Source organism: Chiloscyllium plagiosum, unplaced genomic scaffold, assembly GCF_037043375.1.
Source record: "Chiloscyllium plagiosum isolate Xiang-an unplaced genomic scaffold, Cpla_swu_hap1 HiC_scaffold_9, whole genome shotgun sequence".
In the NCBI taxonomy this organism is placed as follows: Eukaryota; Metazoa; Chordata; class Chondrichthyes; order Orectolobiformes; family Hemiscylliidae; genus Chiloscyllium; species Chiloscyllium plagiosum.
This window is the reverse complement of record NW_028270147.1, coordinates 119,470,260-119,483,718: the sequence shown is the minus strand read 5'-3', so window position 1 is coordinate 119,483,718 and position 13,459 is coordinate 119,470,260. Positions and strand designations below refer to the sequence as shown.

Genomic DNA, 13,459 nt, shown 5'->3' with positions numbered 1-13,459 from the left:
AGAATACAGAACATGACTGAGAAAATGTCCATTTTGTGGAAGCTTTTTGCTTTGCGCTTATCAGGGCAATTTGCAAGAATACAAATTTAAGCAGAAAAGAACTATATATTCTGGATGAGAGGACAATGCTGTTTGGTTGGCCAATGGACCCTAATTGGACGAGATGTTGCCACAATGAATACAATAGTATAAATGATGTTTTCCTTTACTGTGGCATTTCTTGCAAATTCTCCTGATGTGCGCAAGACAAAAATCTTTGACAAAATGTCTCTTCTTTTCAGAAACACTCAAATTAGGATCAGTTGGGAGAGAAAGCGGGAACATGAAATCATGTTTTCCAAGAGGGAGGGGGGGAGTGTTTGTGGAATCTCCCATGGGCAGGGTTCTCCTGGCTGCCACCACATCAGGAAGGCTGGAGCTTGATGATCGAGCTGAATGGACAGGGCTCACTCTCACAGTCCTCAGGGCCATGGAGCCTCTTGTGATGGGAACATCTGCTCGGTGTCAGGGCAGACAATGACATTGTAATGGGTTTGAAAACTCAGCAAGTCAATACTAGCTCCACAAACTCTCCCTCTCTGCCTGATCCCTTCAGGAGTGAGTGAAGCTGCATGGAATGGCTGAACACTTTGGTTTTTGAAGCAGACATGAACAATGGAATATGTTCTCCAGCTGACACTCACCAGTTTGGTGCTGGAAAAGGTTCCTTTATACATTGAACTGAAAGCCTTGCTCCTGACCCAGCAGATTGGTGTTGAGTGGAGTTTCGGGAGAGAAAGAGAGGCTGACAAGGGAGTGAATGAGCAAGTGAATAAATGTGCTTCTCAAATTTCCCAGCAACACTGAGAGTGCAGGGTTAAGACATGAAGGAGGAAGCATGAAGAGTCGAATAAATTTTTTACACAGACATGGTACGAGTGAGTACAGAGAACAGAACATTCAATTGGTTTAAACTTACAAATTATAAGCTGAATTAGGATACAGATAAGAAAGAACTGATACATATACATGCAAAATCAGTAAGAAATATGTAACTATATTACTGACATGTGTAGTTCATAATAGCGGAGTTAAGATTTAGAGAGCATAAAAAAGCCATCTTTTCAATTTGATGGTTGTTTTTTTTAAGAGGAGAGGTGTTATGATGTCAAAAGTGTGTGTGGTCCCTTTAGGAGAGTAGGGTGCTCACATGAGTCTGTGACTAGCTGTCAGTGTCACAGAGAATACTGAGAATTGAAAGTACATAACAATTGGCGGTGAGGTTATTAACATTAGTTTGGGTTGGGTAGTTTTTGAAGTTACGCCAACCGGATTCAAATTTTAACAATTAATTTAAAATATGCCCAGGATACAAAATCCAATTGGATTTAAATCTCCATCATTCAATAAGATCATGGCTGATCTGTTTGTGTTTCCAATTCCACATTCCCATTGAGTCTGTATCAGCCTCGACCCTTCTGAGTGACAAAAATCTGTTATCTCTACTTCAAAATATTCACTACCCCTACCTCCACACCTTCTGATACAGTTGTTGAACTTTCGAAACAGTGTACCCTGAAGGAAATATCCATTAGAAAACTGGGAGACGAGCAGAACCCAGAGTGTCCAGAAAGAAACCGTTTTCAGATTGGCCGTATATGATGAGTGTGCCCCAAGTGTTCAGTGTTGGGCCCTCAACTGTTTCCAATCTCTCTCACTGTGGGGATTGAAGGCTTGGGGATTACATTCACAGATGACACAAATATGGAGAGAAAGTAGGTTGCCGAAGATGACAGAACAGGGGCCAGACCAATAGAGATACGTTCTATGAGGAGACAGAAATCAGCAGATGGTGTATAATTTGGGAAAATGTGAAGTTGTTTGATTAGAAGTAACAAAATGTTGTGTATTATTGCAATGAGACTAACTGAGGAGTTAAAAACAAAAGTGTGTGTGTGATGTTTCAGTTATTCCTGGCTACTGGTGAAATTGCATCTCAAAAACTGTGCACAGTTTTGGTCTCCTTATTGAAGGAAGAATATAAATGCATTGGAGGTGGTTCAGAGGAGGTTTATTTTATTGACCCCTGGAATGTGTGGGCTGTGTGATGAAGAAAGATTGGAAAGGCTGACCTTGATCTCACTCGTGTTGAGAAGATTAAGGGGTTTCCCTGTCCTACAGTATTCTCCAAACCCTTATCTGACCCCCTCATAGTCATACCCTCCTGCCCCTTACTACACCATGGAATTGGACTGCCTAGTCCTGAGGCTTATAACCTCCTTCTGGAACAAGGTCTCCAGGTATCTCCGCACCTCCCTAATGTGTCACCAATTATTTCAACTCAGCCTCCAATCCAAACACCCTGAATGGGAGTTGCTGTAGATTTACACATTCACTACAGATGTATTTACCCTGAATCACTTTAATTCAATAAAGAACTGCTGATTTCACTTAAAAATGAAAGGTATCCATTCCTTTATTAAACCAGAAATTGTCTTCAGGATTTGTATTAAAGTTTTAATGCTTTCCATTTATTGACCTTCCCTGACTGAGGTTACCTGAAGCCGTAGAAGATACAAAAGGATATAGATGGGCTGATCAGTAACAAGTGGAATTCATTCAGATAAATGTGAGTCAGTGGACTGAGCTCTCCCTGACCATGCGAGTGAGGTGAGGGCAGAGTGACAGCACTTGACATCAAGGCCGCTTTGATGGTATGTGGCATCAAGGAGCCTGAGCAATGCAGCAGCTTTTCACCTGCTGTTCCAGGGAACACATCAATATTTGGATCCCTCCGAGCAGCTCCTGGGAGTTCTGTCATCCCGAAGGGATAGTCCTCCTCCTCAGTTCTGGATAACAGCAGCAAGTCAGCCATCCACTGTCCAAAGTGTTTGGGGAGCTGAACTGAACTCTTGTAGCCCTTGTGCCATGCTCTGCTGGAAGGTTGGGAACCCTTGGGGTAGACAGACCCATCAATATTGTTGATTTTTAAACAGGAAGGTGAATATGTCCCGGTCATCAGCCCTTCCTGCCCCAATATGGAGCAGAACATGTTTGAAATGACCAACTGTGTAAAGACCCATTGCCAGTCCATCAACAAAGAGTCAATCTGCTCCAAACACTCCATTAGTGATCTCTCTGTATTATGTTCAGATGCTTTCCCATTAAGTGCCCAGGGAGCCCACCCTTGCACTCTTGGGTTTTGCTAGCTCTTCCATCGCCGATGTACCCGGCTGAACCCCTCCAATTGGTCCTGTACTGGAGAGAGCTGATCCCAGTCCTTTTGATGGATGAATCAGTGTGTCTACGAGATACATTCCCCGTTCTCCACCTGCGCACATGTAGGCACAGGATTTTCCCCATTCATCATACACCATTGGGCACATGTATTTGAGGTGGGTACTATCCCTTTAGAGCACCAAGGGTGGATCATTGAAGGAGAGAGATGCCATCTCCATTCTGGGTTTGCACCTTCCCTGTCTACAATCTGAGTTCAGCTTCCTCTCAGCATCAGTCCCCTGCCTTTTGGAAATTGAACACATCTTCCCTCTTTTCCCCATTTATTGGGGAAGGTTTCCTTGGGGCCCTGCATTTCTGCTGTAAGAGCCCCTTCTGGCCACAATTGTAGCAGTGCCCTCCTGTTTCGGGGACCCCATCTTTTTGCCCCCCTCATGTTCCATGCCTTGATGATGCAACCTTTCACTTCACACACCCTTTCCCTAAGGCTTCAGCTCTGACCACTTTCAAAACAGACACGAGACAGAGACTGAATCTTCTTCATCTTTATTCCCTTTTCCAGATTGACATTGACAGAAAACTGACTGCAATTAACAGCCCAGACAGAGGAAGCTGCTCAAATTCACAGCCACAATGGAGCTTGAGGAAAACACTTGTGGAGATTTTTTCAATAACATGAGAAGCCTGTCCTTTTGAACAGTGACAAAACCGTAAATTGGAACTGGTGGCTGAGCAGGAAGGAGATCTGGTTTACTGAAGCAGAGACTTTGGAGGTTCACATTGTTTTGTACAGCTGACAGTCTTCAGCACCTTTGAGAGGTTTTTCTTGGCATCACAGGTTAACATCGTTGTCATCAAATATCACCAGTTCAGGGACAGAATGGGGTTAGATACAGAGTAAAGCTCTCCCCCTGCACTGTCCAATGATCTGTCTTAACTCCTGAACCTCAGAAGTGTCCCCGAGCTGTCCCAAGATGGAAGAGAGTTGAAATTCAGTGCTGACAATGACCTTTGTCCTGCCAGCTCAGCCCTGTTCTATTTAAAGTTGTGTCTCCTCTGTGGACTGTCTCCAACACTCTACACACATTCTGATCTCCTGATGCTCTTGCTGAGGGGAGAGGGGAGGGTCACGTGGGTGAGGGCACAGGAGAAGCGAGCGTTGGACTCCCAGTCAGACCCAGAGAGGGTCAGCAGGCTGCTGACACTGTAGGTGCTGTCCGAAGCTCGCAGGTAGTTGCTGGTCTGAACCCCGTCCGAAATAACTGCACCGTCCTTCTTCCACTGCACCTCCAGCTCATCGGGATAGAAGTGATTGGCAAGGCACACCAGGGTGGCAGTGCCCTTGGCATTGACCTGCTCCGGGGAGGGAGGCAGCAGGGTCAGCTTGGGCTGAGAGTTCTCACGGCCTGAAAGACAAGAGAAACAATTTTAATCCCTGCCATTCGAAGGTATTTCAACTCTCAGAACGTTAATTGGCAAAACAATTCATTTGAACATTTGCAGACAATACTTACAAAGCCGACAAACGAATGCACATTTATTAAACGTTCTTTTTGATGTTGGGCATTGAAGTCCCCCACTCAGAGTTCATTTTGTGCCATCAACACCCTGAGTGCTTCCTCCAAGTGTTCAACGTGGAGGAGAGGTTGATGTATCAGACAAGAGAGGGCAGTATGTTTTAACAAGCAGGTGGTTCCATACAATCATACAGCACAGAAGAGGCCATTCACTCCATCAAGTCTTTACAACTAAGATACTGGAAATCTACTCTCCACCCACTTTCCAGAACTGGACCCATAACATTGAATATTATGACAATTCGGGTGCTTATCCAAGTACTGCTCAAGTTTGTGAGGTTTGCTGCCTCAACTACACTCCCAAGGCAATGTATCCAAGACCCCCACCCTCTGGAGGAAGGAACATTTCTTCACATCCCCTCTAAACCTTGCACATTGAATGTGTGCCATCCTGTTATTGCCCCTCTGTCTGAGGGGAACAGTTATGATCTTCCTAACGTGTGCACTTCCCCCATACCCTGCACCTCTCTGTCAGATCCTCCCCCTCAACCTTCTCTGCTCCAAAGTAAACAATCCGAGTGTATCCAGCCTCTCACCACATCGTCTCAGATACTCCATCCCAGGCAACTTCCTAGTCAATCTCCTCTGCAACCCCTTCCAGCATAATCACATCCTTCCTACAGTGTGGTGACTGTAACTGCACACAGTCCTCCAGCTGAGGCCTAACCAAAGTTCTGCATCACTCGAACATATCCTTCCTGCTCTTATAATCTATACCTGAAATTACAAAGACAGCTATCCAATATGCCTTCATAACTGCTCTAATAACCTGCCCTGGCACTTTCAGGTATCAGTGGAATCCAAGATTATGTTCTCACACAGATTCCCAGTGTCCTGCCATTCATTGAGTACTCCATTGTCTTGTTAATTCCTCCAAAGTGTGACATCTCACATTTAACAGATTTAAATTCCAGCTGCCTCTGATCTGCCCATCTGATCTATCCTGAATCCTAAGACCATCTTCCTCACTTTCAACCATCCAGCCAATCTTCATGTTGTCCACAAACTCAGTATCATCCCCTCCTGCATTCTCATTGACATTGCTTGTATATATTATAATCAGTGAGGGTCCCAGCACTTATCCCTGTGGTATGCGGCTCCATACTGGATCCAGTCACATAAACAGCCTTTTCCCATCACTCTCTGTCACCTGTCCCAAAGCTAAGCTTGGATCCAACTTGCCAAGTTACCCTGAATCCCATTTGCTTTTACCTTCTTTTTCAGTCTCCCATGTGGGACCTTGTCAAAGGCTTTGCTGAAATACAAGCATACTATATCAACTTCACCACCCGCATCTACACACCTAGTGACCTCGACAAAATTCCACCAGATTTGTTGGCCCTGGTCTCCCTCTGACAAAGCCACACGGACTATCCCTGAAATGGAGATTCATTCTGTCTTCAAAACTTCCTCCATTCGTATCCCTACCACTGATGTGAGACAGACTGGTTTTCCTTGCCCATGCTTGACCTGATGCTATAAGACTTCACGGGGTCCAGAGTCAATGTTGAGCACTCCCAGAGTCACTCCTGGAATACCATGAGAGTAGGAAGTCTGGTCAGTGACAGTAGTTGGAGCTCCAGGTTTCGGAGCTTGAGCAGCAGCTGGTGTCAGTGTGGAGCATCCGTGAGGCTGAGAGCTCCATGGAGAGCACGTTTCTAGATGTGGTCACTCTGCAGCTTCAGAATATGCAGAGAGAGAGGGAATGGGGGAGCAGCAGACCGTCCAAAAGGACCAGGCAGCTCGTACAGGAATCCCCTGAGTGTTTCCCACTCTCCAACCAGGATTCAGTTCAGACTCCTGATGAGAATGATGGTTCATCTGCGGAGTGCAGCCAGAGCCAAGTCCATGGCACCACGGGGGGCTCAGCTGTACAGGGGGGCACAAGGAAGACTGGAAGAGCGACAGTGAGAGGAGATTCGAGAGTGAGGGCAATCGATAGGTGTTTCTGCAGCTGCAGATGGGAATCCAGGATGGTGTGTTGTCTCCCTGGTGCCAGGGTCAAGGATGTCACTGAGCAGCTGCAGAGCATCCTGAGGGGAGAGGGGGAATAGTTAACAGTCGTTGTCCACACCGGTCCCAGTGATGGATGGAGAAAAAGGACGTGGTCCCGCAGTCAGAATTTAGGGAGTTCAGCAGGGAATTAGCAGCAGGAGCACGAAAGTAGAAATCTTTGGATTACTCCCAGTGGCCCATGCAAGTGAGAATAGGAACCAAAGGATAACTCATGTGAATGTGGAGCCGGAAAGAGGGTCCAGGAGGGAAGGCTTTAAATTCTATGGAGTTGGAGTTGGCTCCAGAAGAGGTATGGGACAGACTGGAGGGTTTGCTCCTGAACAGAATTGGGACTGAGTTTTTTGTAGGTGATTTGCTGGTGCTTTTGGAGAGAGTTTAAACTAACTTTGCAGGCCTGTGGGAACCAGGAGATAATATTACAGGGGAACACCAAGGCCTACAGAATCCTGGGAAGATAGATAACACCAGAATAAGGAATAGTAACTGAGCAGGTAGAGTGAGGGAATGAGCAATAAATTCTAATTCTGGGTGACTGCATATATGAGCCTACACCAAGTATAGGGAATCAGACTAGGGAGTTACATACAAAGAGTGCCAAGTGGAAACCTGATGTTGTGGCTCGAACAGAGACTGGACTAAAAGAAGGGCAGGACAGTGTCTTCAATATTCCTGGATACAAGGTGTTTAGGAAAGAGAGAAAAGGGGGAAAAGGATGGTGTCTGGTGGGAGTAGTTAAGGAGATCAGTGCAGAGCTGGAGAAAGAGGATGCCCCAGAAGGGTGAAGGACAGAATCGATTTGGCTCAAGATAAGGAACAAAAAAAGTGCAATTAGATTGTTCAGTGCAGTCTGTAACTCACCGACTATTCAAGGGACAAATCTGCAAGAAATTTACGACGAGTTGCAAACATTATAGAGTCATTACAATGGAGACATTTAATTAAACAAAGTTCAACTGGGTTAGTAGCATTGTGAAGGGCAGAGAGGGGCCAGAGTTGTGAGAGTGTGTTCAGGTGAATTTTCTCTAGCCGTCTGTTTCCAGTCCAATGAGAAAGGCGGCTCTGCTAGAACTGGATCTTGGGAATGAGGAGGCCCAAGTAGATCAAGTGTCAGTGAGAGGACATTTAGGGAAGAAGGTCTGATATGGTTGACTGGATAATAAGGTTAGATCACATTGAATCGAGGGATGGCTACAGCTAGCCAGTTTGATGCAAAGTTGGCTTTACAGTAGGGCCAGAGTGTGTTGGTAGAAAGTATTGTTCAGACTGGAAGCATGTGACCAGCGGTATGCTGCCAGAATCAGTTCTGACTTCACCATTATTCATCATATACGTCAGCCATTTGGATGAGAATCCTGGAGGTATGGTGAAACAACTACAAAGAGGCTGGTATCCTGTCACCAAGTCACCCTTTATTTACAGAATACACTGGCTGCAGCCAGCCAGCTTGGAGTCAGTCCCTGAACTCAGGAGACTCTCTGAATCCCCTGTTTATATCAGTCAGCCACAGCTCCCTGATTGATCCAGGTTAACTACCCCAATCAAGGATCTCATAGTCAATAATATCCACCTGGTTCTAATCATTGTACATGGTTAGTAAGTTAGCCAATGAAATCAAGATTGGTGGCACAGTGAACAGTGAAGGGTACGATGTGATCTCGATTAACTGGGCCAGTGGGCTGAGGAATGGCTGGTGGAGTTTAATTCAGATAAATGCGAGAGATTGCATTTTTTTAAGACAAACCAGGGCAGGATGTACACAGTTAATGATAGGGCTCTGTGGAGTGTTGTCGAAGACAGAGACCTAGGGGTGCAGGTATATAATTCCTTGAAAGTGGCTCCACGGGTATAGATAGAGTGGGAAAGTAAGTATTTGGCACACGCCTTCATCAGTGAGAGCATTAAGGACAGGAATTCAGATATCATATTATGGCTGTACAAGACATTGGTAAAGCCACACTTGGAGTACTGCATACAATTCTGGTCGCTCTACTATAGGAAGGATGTTATTAAACTGGAAAGGATTTAAAAAAATATTCCAAGCATGTTTCTGAGACTGGAAGATTTGAGTTATGAGGAAGGCTGATTATTGCTTGCACTATTTTCCCTGGAGTGTAGGAGGCTGAGGGGTGACCATTTTGAAGTTTATAAAATCATAAGGAGCATAGATAGGGTGAATAGCCAAGGTCTGTTCCCCAGAGTAAGGGAGTCCAAAACTGAAGGGCATAGGTTTAAGGTGAGAGAGGAATGATTTAAAAGGGAACTGAGGGGCAACTTTTTCACACATGCAGTGGTGAATATATGGAATGTGTTGCCAGAGGAAGTGGTAGAGGTGAGTACAATTGCAACAGTTAAAAGTCCATTGGACAGGTACATGGTTAGGAAAGGTTTAAAGGGATATGGGCCTAACCCAGGAAAATGGGATAAAGTGAATAATTCAGGAAGGATGTGGATATTTTACAAAGAGAAGGCTGACAGGAGATTTGATCGAGAAATTCAAAATCCAGAGGGGTCTGGACAGAGTAACTTGGGAGAAAATGTTCCCACTTAGGAAAGGATTGAGAGGGAGAGGCCATAGGCGGAGAGTAATTGGGTAAAGAAGCTAAAGTAAGGTGGTGAAATCCTCTTCAGCCAGTGAGTGGTTAAGGTGTGGAATGCACTGTCTGAGAATGTGGTGGAGGCAGCTTCAAATGGAACATTCCAAAGGGAATGAGACTGTTATTTGAAAAGGAACAATGTGCAGGGTGACAGGGAGAAGGCAGGAGAATGACACTCAGTGAATTACTCATTCAGAGAGCCAGTCTAGACAGGATGGGCGGAATGGTCTCTGTGTGCACTGTAACAGTTCTGTGATTGTGTGATTGAGCAGAGTTAAAGCTGGGGGAGGTGGGAGCTCGGTGTCTCACTGTGCTGCTGCTGCTGCTGCTGAGGTCAGTGAGATCAGAGACTGGGACAGGGAGCCAGAGCTCACATCAAACTCTGCCCGTGTCCATCACACTGAGACTGGCAGGAGGCTACTCACTGATTTCACTCCATGCTGCAGGAATGGGACCACAGGCTGCAAATGGACAGAGCTCCTCCACACGGTGAGTAAAACTGACTGACTTATATCTTGCTGCTTAAAGGGACAATGGAACTAAAGAAATACAGCTGGACACCCTGTTAGACACAGTGCTCTTCAATCAACCATTTCATTCACTGCAGCTCCCCACGAACACCTTCAACAATTTAGCATTTGTGTTTTAGAAAGTTTCAGTATTGACAGGGTTAATAGCAGAGGATTGAGGTTTACTTACTCAGTCTGAGCTTGGTTCCTTTACCGAACGTAAGGGTAGCTCTGATACTGCTGACAGTAATAGTCAGCGACATCCTCATTCTGAACGTTGCTGATTTTCAGGGTGAAACTGGTCCCTGATCCACTGCCGGTGAATCGGTTGGAGACTCCTGTGAATCGAGTTGCTGCATTGTAGATCAGTAGAGAGGGTTTCTGACCTTCTCGCTGCTGGTACCATGCAATATTATTGCTAATGCTTTGACTGGCCGTACAGGTGATGGTTGCGGTCTGGTCCAGTCCCACTGACAACACCGGGGGAGACTGGCTCATGGTGATGTCCCCACTGATACCTGAGGGGTCAGAGAGAAACACAGTGAAGTCAGAACTGTCACAGAAAGAGCCTGTCAAATGAGCGATTGTTGGAGACACTGAGCATTCCTCTGGTTTCAGCATTTTCCCTTCGATCAAAAGTCAGTGGAATTGGAGTGAAATGGAGAGCAGCTAAAGATTCAAGGTGGAAGGAGAGAGATTTGTACCTGCGACACAGAATGCCAGGGGCCAGATCAGCTGGATGTGTGAAATCATGGTGTGTGCTCCTGTCCCTGTGCCTGGTTCCTGATAAACTCTCCCTCCACTGGGCTCGGCTTCATAAAGCTGCAGCCTGTGAGAGTCTGACTGGGTGTTCCTCAGTATGTAAATGGCATCAGGCAGAGAGAGCCACGTCAGCACCTCGCACTTCCTCTTCCCTCTCTTTCCATTTATATCTATGCCTGTCTTACACTGACTCATTGCTTCATTTTCTTTCTCCATTTCCCTCTCTGTCCTCTCCCAGTTACATTGTCACTTCACATCTCTGTCTCTTTTTCTCCATGTCTTGATGCCACTCTCTCTCTCCTTCTCCCTCAATGTTGGTTGGTCACTGTCTGTCTGCCCCCCCCCTCTCTCTTTCTTAGCATCTTTTCCGATCCTTCCCCCTTTTCTTGATCTGTTTGCTCACTCCTTTTTTCCCTGTACTCTGAGTTTCCAGTTTCTCACTGTCTCAGTCTCTCTTTGTCTGCCTCCCTCTCTCCTTCTCTGTCACTATTGACCTGATCTCTATAGTACTGCAACACTGAGTCCTGAGATAGCAGTTAAATGCCTCCCTCTCTCACTATCTCAAACTCACAACATGCGCCCCTCTCTCTCTCTCTCTCTGTCTCAGACAATCATTGACCTGAACAACACTGATTGAGGCCATTTGGCCTATTGTGTCTGTGCTGGTCAACAAAGATCCAACAACAGTAATCCCATTCTCCAGCTCTTGGTTGATAGCCCTGGAGGCTATAGCAACACAAGGGAATATCTAAACACTGCTCCAATGTTCCAAGAGTTCGTGACTCAACCAGCCTTTCAGGCAGTGCGTTGCAGTCTCCTACATCCTCTGGATGAAAACATTTCTCCTCAACTCTCCTCTCAGTCTCTGACTCGACTGGGCCTGGACTCACTCGAGTTCAGAAGGATGAGAGGGGATCTGATTGAAACATATAAAATTATAACAGGGCTGGACCGGGAGGAAGTTTCCCCTGGTTGGGGAGTTTGGAACCAGGGGACACAGGCTCAGAGAGATAGAGGGTAGAGCATTTCGGACTGAGACAAGGAAACATTTCTTCACTCAGACGGTGGTCAACCTGTGGAATCCTCTAACACTGAAGGCTGTGGAGGACAAGATGATGAATATATTTAAGAAAAATAAAGAGGTAATATTTTTACATTTTGACAGATCAAGGAGGATGGGAGAAAGTAGAAATATGGCATTGTGAGAGGATCAGCCATGATCATATGTAATGATAGACACGTCTCAAAGGGCTGAATGGCCTACTCCTGCTCTGGATTTCTATGTTTCTATGCCTATGTTGCCTTCAATCTCTGCACATGGTGATTAGCCCTGTTATTCATGGAAAATGTGCTTTCCTCCCCACTCTATCTCTGCCCTCATAACCTACACCCCTCTACCAGGTGCACACTCAACCTTCACAGCTCCAATGAAAACAACCCCAGCCTTTCCAATCTTTCCTCATTGCTGAGAGCCTCCAGACCAGGCAGCATCCTGGTAGATCTTCTCTGTACCCTCTTGAGGACAATCACAACCTTCCCATAATGTAATCAATCTGATCTTTTCATGGTGGGATCACTTAGCGCTGTCTACCACTTGCTGCTTCCATTGTTTGGCATGCAAGTAATCCTAACATCACCAGATTGAAATCTCATTTCTAAGTATTCAGTGCTACTTCAGGCATGCCTCTAGCATTCTTCATCAGACCAGGGTTGATTGCTCTGCAGTTAATGGTCATCGTAGAGTGGGATATTCCAGGTGATCAACTCACAGTTTTTGGGTAAATACAATTCTGTTGCTGCACAGTGTACATTCTCACTTGTGCCTCCAGGTGGTGGTCAGCATGAAGGACTACTGATTCATCAGCCAAGAGAAGGCATTAGCTGGTAAACAACAAGGGATTTCCTTGCTCTTCCCTCCCAACTGTATACTGCACTGCCAACATTCTGCTGTGTCTGTCCTGCCTTTGGAATAAAGCATGCCTGTGATAGCTAAGTATGATATGTGTATATCTGTCAGTAAGAGTAACAACTGTTGATGGTGGTGTCTGGGACATTTGTCTGCAAATTATGATTCTGAGAGGAAGGTACAGTCAGGCTGTTGCTTGACTTGTCTGTGAGGCAGCACTACGAATATTGATATAAGCACTCCAGATACTCGTGAGGACTTTGTAAGGTCGACAGGGTTGTGTTTGTTATTGTCATTTCTAGTGTCTTGATCAATGCCTACTATGCTGTCTAGTTTCATTCCTTTTCTTTGGCTCATAGCAGTTTGCTGTAACCATTTCAGAGCTCATTTAAGAGTCACCCACATTGCTATCAGTTGGGAGTCACTTGTAGGCCAGATTTCCATCAGGATGGCAGATTTCCCTCCCTGAAGGAGATTTGTGAACCAGACTTTTTTTTTTAAAATGATAACTGTTAACAATGATTTTGTTGTTGCCATTACATTACATTAGCTTTTAAGTTGAGATTATTAATTTAGCTACCTGCCGTGGGAGGATGCAATCCCATGTCCCTGGAGGATTAACCTGGCGGGGTGGGGGGGGGGGGTCTCAATTACTAATTGTACCTCTGTCTCCCCTTGCTGATAGTTCCTATGTGGATTATGGAAACTGCATCTTCCCCCTCCTCTACCTTGCTCTCTCCAGCTGCAAGAAGCTTGTCATAACCTTAGCTATAAATACAGTGAACATTTCCCCATCTGTATTTCATCCCATGCTGACCACTGTACTATAGTTATTTTCCTCATCCACTTTGAAGATTTTATCCTCATCCAACAAGCAAC

At 45.5% G+C, this 13,459-nt stretch overlaps 2 pseudogenes across 1 annotated transcript; one reads left to right on the top strand and one right to left on the bottom strand.

Annotated features, from left to right (window-relative positions):
* Positions 1-13,459, top strand: part of LOC148149284 (centrosome-associated protein 350-like) — a 989,460-nt pseudogene that overhangs the window by 548,056 nt on the left and 427,945 nt on the right.
* LOC148149286 (Ig kappa chain V region Mem5-like) lies at positions 3,747-10,699 on the bottom strand (annotated as a pseudogene). The gene is made up of 3 exons (XR_015758240.1): positions 10,617-10,699; positions 10,103-10,430; positions 3,747-4,622 (listed from the first exon to the last, which is right to left on the bottom strand). The product of XR_015758240.1 is annotated as an Ig kappa chain V region Mem5-like (transcript).